This window comes from Zingiber officinale, chromosome 4A (assembly GCF_018446385.1).
Source record: "Zingiber officinale cultivar Zhangliang chromosome 4A, Zo_v1.1, whole genome shotgun sequence".
NCBI lineage: Eukaryota > Viridiplantae > Streptophyta > Magnoliopsida > Zingiberales > Zingiberaceae > Zingiber > Zingiber officinale.
Window position 1 is genome coordinate 146231550 of NC_055992.1, and position 9751 is coordinate 146241300.

The following is a 9751-nucleotide window of genomic DNA, read 5'->3' on the forward strand; positions in this document are numbered from 1 at the left end:
ACATGTCAATCAGGCACGTACAGCTAACTAAATAGCTAAAATCCACAAGGAACCTACAATAACCACATCAAGATGAGAATACCCACACTATCTGCAAATGAACTATCCATCATAGAACTCCTTCAACTCATAACAATCATATCTACACACCACATAAATATGCATAATCAACATATTTTAAATCCAATCTACCACACAAACCCTATGCCACCTTCTAAGTTATCCTACAAGGTACTTACAGTCTAAATTTAAAGTACCCACGGAATAGGATAAATCAATCCTCTAAAGACTGACCAAACCAACAACGACATACGGCTAATTCAGTCTTTTCCCACGTCAGTAACAGTCATGTACTCCAATGTGCTCATAATATCCTACTAAGCACGAAAAATCAAAAGATTCGAACCTCTAAAAATAGAGTATGATTGTCCTCTACTGATCTAACCAACAAAACTAAATCAATCATCTTCTAACTAATCAAGAATACCTTAATCCTCCACAAGCAACTAAGGTATATCAATATACGACTACCCAAATCAATAAGTGTAAATCAGACTCCTACTGACTGATCTAACAAGAGTAAATCAATATTTACTGATGAAATTAACTAAGATAACATGATATACTACTGGCTAGGTCAACATAAATAGGTAAAAACTATCCACTACATAGCTAATAAAAGCAGAGGCTGGTATGCGCCTCAATCGGCTAACCAACTAGTAATAACATAAGCTAAAAACTACTAGTGTATAATATGATAATCACCAGAAACTGTAACCCTTAATCTCTATCAAGGTCTATCATCATTAGGGTTTTACCTAATACATAAAATATCTACTATCTCAACTAGACAGGTACTAGTAAAGAGTGCTAATACATGTCACAAACTATAATAATGAACAGGGCATAAACTAATCAAAAAGGTAGGATAACATATACCAACATACCTCCTATAGCTTGGAGATGTCCTGCTTCTGCCAAGTCCCAAAATCCAAAAAGTCACATCGAGAAGACTAAAACATGAAATCCGAAACACGAGAAATAAAACTCGTAAGCCGATCTCTGATACCAAATAACTTGGTATAAGATAAATCTCAAAAATCCAAAACACATAGCAAGTATCGTATACCTGCTCTGATACCACTAAATTGTCATGCCCCGGAGGAGTCTCTGTCCGAAGAAATTTCGGCAGCATCTCCCCTGTACGGCGAACAATCTGAAACTTTTCTACAAGCACTATATACCTCAGCCACATGCGGCTGGAATAATAACAATAAAAGAAAATAAACACCACGCAGTTAATATCAAATTCAGCCTCTGGCTGACACAACCACGCAGTTAAAAATAAAGCAGCCCACTCGGCTATACCAAAACCAAAACACAAAACTGCTAGCCGGCTAGGCTTACACAACCAATAACAAATACAAAACACCACATAACAACATCAACCCTCCAAAAATAAAACCAGAGTACAGAGCTAAACGAACTGATACACAAAACAAACAAAACATACGTGGAACCGATAAGTCTTCTGATGTGACGTGGGGACCAGCAGACAGGATGCTCCAAGCGACACCATAAATAACCTGGTACCTGAAAAAGATAGTGTCAACGGGGGTGAGTTCAACAACTCAGCGAATACCAATGGACATGAGTAGTAAGATATATCTAACAGCAACAAACATGGAATACAGCTTCCTAATCATATATAGGGAATACGCAAAACTGAAAGGTAACTGAGGAAGCTGTACTCACCAGGAACTCCTATCCAGACAAAAGGGTCGTCAAACCGAAAGTGTCAATAATCCTGTATGCAGGTCAAAAGTATGTATCCAACCAAAATGCAGCAACCAAATGCAGCAAACACAATCATAAAAATATAAATGCATCAATGCATATGATGCTAATGATGCGTCCTGGTCACCCCTGACGCCAGTCAGTCATCTCACACACAAATGGTGAGACCGAGTGGGTAGGGCTGTGACAACCGTGCACTCTGTCGTCACTACTCCTGATGAGTGACCGAGTGGACGGGATGCTGTCGGAGTACTCCTGTCCTGTGACCCCAAATCATAAATGGGGGAGCTCAATGCTCTCATCTCCCGGTACACGATGACGGGGAGGAAATCTCTGCCGGCTACCACGCTGAGTCACCTGACCAACGGAGCCAAACAGAGTCCACCGTCTGCCGGCTACTACACTGCTACACTAAATGCCAGCGGAGCCAAACAGAGCGGAACTGTCTGCCGGCTACCACGCTGAGTCCTCAGACCAACGGAGCCAAACAGCAGAACCGCCACACACCTGTCTGATATACCACTAATCCATAAGTGGTGGTGTGTGCAGTATATGTAACTGGCGATGGGCTCAACCATAGTGGAGCCGACAATCGCACAGCATGCAATCATGATGCATGTCACTATGCATAACAAAAATTGATCAACATAACCATATCCATATATACAAAATGGGTACTGTAAAGTGATGGTCACATACCAAAATCTAGAATACACAGGTCAGATAGAATATCAAAAACCTATGTCCTGAACATAATAAGTATGGAATATCCTGATCAGCATAGAAAAAAATCCATATATACATAATATGGGTACCACAGTATCAGTAGGTCAATCCACGGATCTAGGGCATACAGGTCCTCTATGGTATAGCAACCTAGATCCTAAACATATCTCCTTCCATAACATACGTACCAACAATATGCACATATCAAGAATCAAGGTCTGGGTACACAAATCATATATGATATACAAATAGAGGTACACAAGCCAGTCATGGCATAAAACCTAAGTATCAGATAATCTCGATACACATGACTGAAACCAAAAATCCAGAACCTAGTCCTAACCTCAGTAAAACATGGTATGTCACTTATTCTAGAAACTAAGATACTTATAGTAGTACAGTACTCATGGCAATAAATCACATGATATAAGCACGGATACGTCACAGGCGATAAACCTAACATGCTATGGATATCAAACAGTGACATACCAAAGACAAACATGTTCATTGCTTGTAGTTATAAAATACTATGCATATCCAAAGACAATATCATAAAAGATAAGTCAAGAGGTACCCGCCTCCAATAGAAAAGTCCAATCTGTTCCGAACACGACGTCAAGATACTCGTCTCGCGTCAAAGTCCTGTGTCACCAATATAAATATATTTTATTTAGCTACAATTCATAAGAATTTAAATAGCTAAATAAAATCCACAAGACTAGATTCTAAGCAATTAAATCTAATCACACTAATCATGCATCGACTAGTGATATACTAACCATCTAGTAATCCATATCATCTCCAATTCAACACATACCTAATTTATACTCAACAACCATTTACAACCTCCAATTCAAACCTACACATGACCACATAATCAAATCATACCTAAATCAATCCATTATCCACAACACATATCAAATCCCTACACTTACCTCAATTTACAGCCTTGTTCAAGAACATGAAGTTGCTGAAACTTGCTGAAGTCAATGACTGTCAGATCCACCAAAATCCACAGCACAAGACTACCCTCGTACTCACTGATCCACGCCAAGAGATAGTTGCTGCTGGAATTAGAACAAGCAAACCAAATCAACAATTCATCAAGATCCACCTCAGTAAACTAAAAAGCCCAAATCTTTGTTCCAGATCAGTGGAAGAACAGACTCCGCATCTGGAACTAGAACACAGCATGGAGGAGGTCGGCGTTGTTCGGGTCAAGAGATGGCAGCATCGGCAGGGCACAGTGAAGACCACGCGGAATAGATCTAGAGCAGAAGAATTCGGTCGGCTGATCGGTGAGCGGAAGAGGAGAGGAAGGGGCTCTTCTCGGTGATCAAAGGAAGGGCCTCGGATGGGCGGCGGCGCCAATTGTAGCGACCGGAGCGACGCGAGATGGCTGCGGCGCGTCCTGATCTCCACGGCCGAGACAAATCTAGGGCTCAAGGTCAGTGGCCGGCGCTAGGGTAAAAGCTCGGAGTCGGCCAGAAGAGAGGAACGGAGACCCTCGGTTGGCTCTCGTCGGCCGGCGATGAGAAGCTCCACCTGTGGTTGTGCCGGCAGAGGAAGAAAATAGGAAGGAAGGTGTCGGCGCGAGGTGGTTAGGGCTCGGGTCGCGACAGGGCAGAAACGGCGAAGGGAATAAAAGAAAAGAGAAAAGAAAACAAAAAGAAATAAAACATTTCCTCGCTTAAATGGGTATCCTAAACAGGCTTTATTCGTACCCATAAATTCGTCCCCTCAAAACCCGGCGTACGTGCTCCGAAAAATTCCCAGAAAATTCCTAAAATTTCTGGAAAATTCCCCTATCGTTATCCGACATTTTTCCGGTATTTTGCAATACCTCTTTGAAGAGTTTAGGAATTACTTATCAGAAGTCGGGATTCAATCCCAATTGTCTGCACCTGGTACACCCTAACAGAATGGTGTGGCAGAACGAAGGAATAGGATTCTTATGAAAATGGTTAGATCGATGATGAGTTATTCAGAATTACCAAATTCGTTTTGGGGATATGCTCTGGAAACAGCAGTGTACATTCTGAATATGGTACTTTCGAAAACAGTTCCTTCTACTCCCATAGAATTATGGAATGGACGTAAGCCTATTCTGAATCATATCCGGATATGGGGTAGTCCAACACATGTGCTGAAGGGAGATACTGACAAGTTGGAATCACGTACAGAAGTTTGTCTGTTTGTGGGATATCCTAAAGGAACAAAAGGTGTTTTATTTTATAATCCTAAAAATCAGAAGATCATTGTTAGCACCAATGCTCGTTTTTTAGAAAAAGATTATCTAATGAACCATAAGTCCATGAGTGAAATAGTTCTAGAAGAAATAAGAGAGGATACGCCTACTTTAATACCAATAGTATAAGATGAAGTACCACAAGAAACTACAACACGTGTCACACATGATACACAGCCAGAGACAGTGTCTCGTCGTAGTGGGAGGGTTGTGAGGTAACCTGAGATATTCATGTTTTGGAGAGAGTCTTCGCACTTGATCCCAGGTAAACATGAACCTGATCCCCGAACATATGACGAAGCACTCCAAGATATAGATGCAGTATCTTGGCAAAAGGCAATGAATTCCGAAATAGAATCTATGTATTCTAATAAAGTCTGGGAGCTTTAGAACCACCTGATGGTGTAAAAGTCATTGGATGCAAGTGGATCTACAAAAGGAAAAGAGGGACAGATGGGAAGGTAGAAACCTTCAAAGCAAGGCTTGTTGCGAAAGGGTATACTCAGAAAGAGGGAATCGACTATGTGGAGACTTTTTCGCCGGTAGCCATGCTTAAGTCTATCCGGATACTCTTATCCATTGCCGCTCATATGGATTATGAGATTTGGCAAATGGATGTCAAGACAGCATTCCTTAATGGAAGTCTTGAAGAAAACATCCATATGAAGCAACCAGAGGGATTTATTGAAAAAGGCAAAGAGCATCTAGTGTGCAAGCTCAATCGGTCCATTTATGGACTGAAGCAAGATTCAAGATCTTGGAACATCCGGTTTAATGAAGTAATCCAATCATATGGATTTATTCAGTGTCCGGATGAGTCTTGTGTATACAAAAAGTGTAATGAAAATGTGGTGGTATTTCTTGTACTATATGTAGATGGTATTTTGTTAATTGACAACAATGTCAAGGTATTATCGGACGTAAGGGTATGGTTGTCCAAACAATTTGATATAAAGGACTTAGAAGAATGTGCACACATTCTTGGGATCAAAGTTATAAGGGATCGCAAAAAAGAATGTTGTGCCTATCACAAGCTTTATATATATATACAATCCTTGCTCGTTTTAGCATGCAAAACTCCAAGAAAGGTTTCTTACCTTTTAGGCATGGAGTAGCTTTATCTAAAGAGATGTCTTCGAAGACATCAAAGGAGATAGAGGACATGAAGGCAGTTCCTTATGCCTCGGCTGTAGGAAGCCTATGTATGTAATGCTGTGTACGAGACCTGATATCTGTTTTACCGTGGGCATGGTTAGCAGATATCAGAGTAACCCTGGATAAGGACATTGCACTGCTGTGAAGCATATATTAAAGTACCTGAGAAGGACTAGAGATTATATGCTAGTCTATAAAGCAGACGATTTGCTCCCTGTGGGTTACACAGATTCATACTTCCAATCAGATAGGGACAATAGTAAGTATACGTCAGGCTATGTGTTTACTCTAGGAGGTGGAGTCATTGCATGGAGGAGTGTTAAGTAGAAATGTGTCTCGGACTCAACCATGGAAGCTGAGTATGTGGCAGCCTCTGAGGCAGCCATAGAAGTTGTATGACTCAGGAATTTTCTAATGGACTTAGATGTGATTCCTGGTTTGCCCAAGATCATCACAATTTATTGTGATAATAGTGGTGCAGCTGCAAACTCGAAGGAACCACGAGCCCATAAAGCAAGTAAACATATAGAGCGCAAGTGCCATCTGATACGAGACATCGTCAAGCGAGGAGAAGTTGTTGTCGCCAAGATTGCATCAGCAGATAACCTGGCAGATCCTTTCACTAAGGCCCTTCCGGCGAAAGCTTTTGGTCGGCATGTGGAGGGGATGGGAATCAGATGTATGGCAACAGATATGGCAGCTTAGTCTTTTAGTATAAGTGGGAGATTGTTGGAGTGTATACTATAAGCCTAGCTTTTGTAAACATTTATTTTTACAATAAAAGAATCACATTGGTCAATATATGTATTTATTTGTTAAATGTAATTGTTCAATTAATTTATATAGTAGATAACATGGAGTGTGGTGTCACACTCAGAAGATCATGTTGTCGGTTCTCCATAAATTATAAACAGTTGCTCACGACTAAGATGGAAAGGAACAAACCATCAGAATAGTCGTAGTGTAATTAAGTATTAGTTTATCTTAACTAATAAATTACACTGATACACTTTAAGTGTATTGAGTAGGACCATTTAGGTAAGTTCTTTTTGTACTGACTTAGTAAAAGAACTAGACTTTAGTTATTATGGAAGTGTGTGCTCTTAATCCTAATATAATAACAAGCACATATATTTAATATTTATTTCTTTGACTTATCAAAGGGTGAGGTTTAGCACGATAAATTAATATGCCCGATAAGTTGGGAAATGATATTACTTATAGTGTGTGTTGTTGATTATAGAAGGAATCTGTGTCCTAGTTATCTAGGTTGAGAATGTCCCCAAGAGAAGCTCATAAGGATTGTCATGTTAAACCCTGCAGGTAGACTTAGTCCGACATGACAATGAAGTTGAGTGGTACTACTCTTGGAGCTAGATATTAATTAAGTGAGTTGTCAGTAACTTACTTAATTAGTGGGCATTTGTAATCTTAAACACAGGGAGACTAATACACTCATGATAAGAAGGAGCCCATAATGTAATTTGGGATTGGTGCGGTAGTGCGATAATAACTCTCTAGTGGAATGAGTTATTATCGATGAACTTGAGTTGTGTGTTCGGGGCGAACATGGTATACTCAAGCTCATCGGAAGGCCAAAATCAATTTCTCCTCTAGGTCTCTGTCGTAGCCTCATTATAGCCTCAAGTCCATCCAAATGTAAGGCTCTTCTTGGTGTCCAAGAAGTAGGTCGGTCCAATGCTTGGTGCCAAGCAAGGGTCGGCCACATCCTCTTCTATAGGGGCCGGCCCTTTGCTTGGTGACCAAACATGAAGGGGCCGACCACAATATTCAAACAAGGAGGGTTGTTTTTGAATTTTTAAAATCTTCTGTTTGTAGAAAACTATAAGTTTTAAAGAGAGATTTTAATTTTAAAAACTTTCCTTATTTGAATTTGGCCACATATTTTAATAGAGTTTTAAAAGTTTTAAAACTTTCCTTTTTTAACCATCCTCATGGTTTAAGAAAAAAAGGAAGATAAGTTTTAAAATTAAAATTTTCTATCATCATGTTAAAAAAGGAAATTTAATTAGAGAAGTTTTAAATTTTAAAACATGGTTTTAATTTTTAGAACTTTCTTTTTTTAACTCCTACTTTAGGAAAGAGAGCTTGTAAATTTTATAAGAAGATTTCTTCTTGTAAAATTTTTAAAAATTATATTTCCTTTTTTCCTTGATGAGGTGGTCGGCCACCTTGTTTGGTGCCCAAGCAAGTGGCCGGCCATATTAAAAATAATAAAATCATCACAAAATTAAAATTGGTGATTGATTCAATCAAGAGGAAAGAAAAGGAAAAAGGAAAAACTCTATGATGATTTTATTTTTTGTAAAAAGTTTTTCCTTATTTGCCTTGGGCAAGTAATATAAAAGAAGGGGTGAGGGGGCTTCATGAGACACAACTCTTATTCTTTTGCTTGGTGATCTCTTGGTGGCCGACCCCTCTCTCCCTTCTCGTTTCCCTTTTGCTCTCTTCTCCTTGGTGGTGGTGGTAGCCGGATTTTAGAAGAAGAGGAAGAAGCTTTTGGGTGGTGTTCATCTTGGAGGATCGTCGCCCACACGACGTCCAAGGCGAGGCGAGGAATATGGCAGAAGATCTCGAGGTCATTAACTTACAAAGAGAACGTATAACTAGTAATTTTCTTCCGCATCATACTAGTTATTTTCTTTGTAAGAATTCTAAATACAAGAGGCAATTAGATCTAGTTTATCGAATTTATTTTTCGAGTTTGTGTGTTCTACTTTTTCGAATTTGTGATTCGATTGTTCTTTTTGGTTAACTTAGAGTTATTTAAGAAAATTAAATATTAGCTTTCCTTAAAAGGCTTTGACTAGGCGGTGGTGGTTGCTTCCATATCCAAGAAGGTCATGTGTCTCACCATGCAATCCTGGAAGCCAATTTTGGAAATTAATATTTAATGAAATTAATAACATAGGTGGATTTGAATCAATAGTGTTAAGTTCCGCTTGCGATTCAAATCTAAACCATTAAGAACAGATAAGTTAAATTTGGAATCAATGATGTTAAGTTCCGTCTGTGATTCCTAATTTAACTTCTAAAGAACGCAATAGGTTATTTAAGGAAATGTTCGACATTTGTACAAAAAATTTTATACAGTGGAACCGGTACGTTTTCCTAGGACTAACCAACATTTATAAGGTGAGGCATTCAAGACTGCGATTTACTTACTCAATAGAGTTCCTAGTAAGGCGATAAAAAAACTCCATACGAGTTGTGTATAGGTAGAATGCCTAATATTAGGCATCTACAAATCTAGGGTTGTCTAGATAAGGCTAGGCTCTATTGGCCTAATGAAAGGAAATTGGAGTTAAAAATCGTTAGCTGTTATTTTACAGGATACTCTGAAATGTCAAGGGGCTTTAATTTTTTTTAACCCCTTGAGTAAAACCTTTTTCGAGATGTGTAATGTCAAATTCATTAAGGATGGTGGGAGTGATAAAGTTAGGATAATATTATTTGAGGAAAAACATTAGTGATCCTAATATGGCAACTAATGACGGAGTTGATAGTGAAATGATAATTATTCCATATATAGTTGAAGTTGAACAACCGATAGGGGTAGTGAACCATGATATTCTTATATCACCTCCAATTCAAATGGAGGGTACATCAACTCACATAGAGGAATTCCCTCCTGTGGTTGAGCATGACTCCTAACCATCTACGGAAAGGGTAAGTCAAGCATACTGACTCTCTACTCATAAAGAAGATAATGAAGATTAGAGATGCCATTCTAGCTGCAGTTGGTTCTGCAGAAGGTGCAGTGTAGAGGCTGACCACATGGTTCACTAGACCTGGCAAGGGCAT